The following is a 1,215-nucleotide window of genomic DNA, read 5'->3' as shown; positions in this document are numbered from 1 at the left end:
CTTTTCTCATAGGAGAGATGCTCCAGTCCCTTCATCTTTGTAGCCCTCTGCTGGACTTGCTATAGTAGTTCCATGTCTTTCCTGTACTGGGGAGCCTGGTACATGGATACAGTACAACACTCTTCCTAATGCAGCCCAGGATACCCTTGGCCTTCTTGGTCACAGGGGCACATTGCTGGCTCATGGTCGCCTTGTTGTCCACCCAGACTCTCAGGTCCTCTGCAGAGCTGCTTTCCAGCAGGTCAGCCCCCAGCCTGTACTGGTGAATGGGGCTATTCCTCCCCAGCTGCAGAACCCTGCGCTTCCCTCTGTTGAACTTCAGGAGGTTTCCCTCTGCTCATCTCTCCAGCCTGTCCAGGTCCCTCTGAATGGCAGCACAGCCTTCTGGTGTGTCAGCCACTCCTCCCACTTTAGCATCCTCAGCAAACTTGCTGAGGGTGCACTCTGTCCCTTCATCCAGGTCATCAATGAATAAACTAACCAATACCGGACCCAGTGTTGACCCTTTGGGTATGCTGCTGGTTACTAGACTGTGCCGCTGATCACAACCCTCTGAGCTTGGCCATTCAGCCAGTTAAAAATTAAATAGGCCCTCAAAAATTACTGGTGGCAGCTATATTGCAAGCCGCCACAGTGAGGTACTGGGAAAAGTTTTCACCTAGCAATAATTCCACCTTGTGGTTGCCTCATCAGCTATAACACTGCAACTGTGTGCACTCTAGCCTAGACCAGAGACTGCTAACAGGAGATGTGATAGAGGTCTGTTAGATGAAAGTAGCTTGGAGATGATGGGAAAATAACTGATTGCTAGCACCTCTTTTCCTATGCAAGAGGTTAGGTCCTCAAATCATTTTAATAGGAGCCAGGCTCAAAAGAGAGATGATGAGGTTCCTCATACACCATGTAGATAATCTGAGGAGCTTCTTACTTCAGGATGTTGTGGGTGCCAGAAATTTTTGTGGGTTTAGAGGTAGACAAGATCACAGAAGAGAAATCCTTGGAGAATTGCTAAATGTATTTGGCTCAAGGACCTTGACCTGCAAGTTATTGGATTCTAGCAGAGCATTTAACAGAAGCGTTGCTATCTGCTTCAGTGCTCTTACACTCGTTTTTAGGCATCTGCTTTGGGCTGCTGTTAGAGACCGCGAGTTGGACTTGATAACATGACAACTGGTAACCTATGTTCACTCTCTGCCTTTCCGTAGGTTACAGCTG

The 1,215-nt window shown here is 48.1% G+C and overlaps 1 non-coding gene across 1 annotated transcript; it reads right to left on the bottom strand.

The window, feature by feature from the left end:
* Window positions 1-570: 570 nt before the first annotated feature.
* On the bottom strand, window positions 571-719 carry LOC138064360 (U4 spliceosomal RNA). The gene has a single exon (XR_011137606.1). It is a non-coding gene; the product is annotated as a U4 spliceosomal RNA (small nuclear RNA).
* Window positions 720-1,215: the final 496 nt, after the last annotated feature.

The sequence above is a fragment of the Struthio camelus genome, chromosome W, assembly GCF_040807025.1.
Source record: "Struthio camelus isolate bStrCam1 chromosome W, bStrCam1.hap1, whole genome shotgun sequence".
Taxonomy (NCBI): Eukaryota; Metazoa; Chordata; class Aves; order Struthioniformes; family Struthionidae; genus Struthio; species Struthio camelus.
This window is presented reverse-complemented; position numbering and strand designations above follow the sequence as displayed.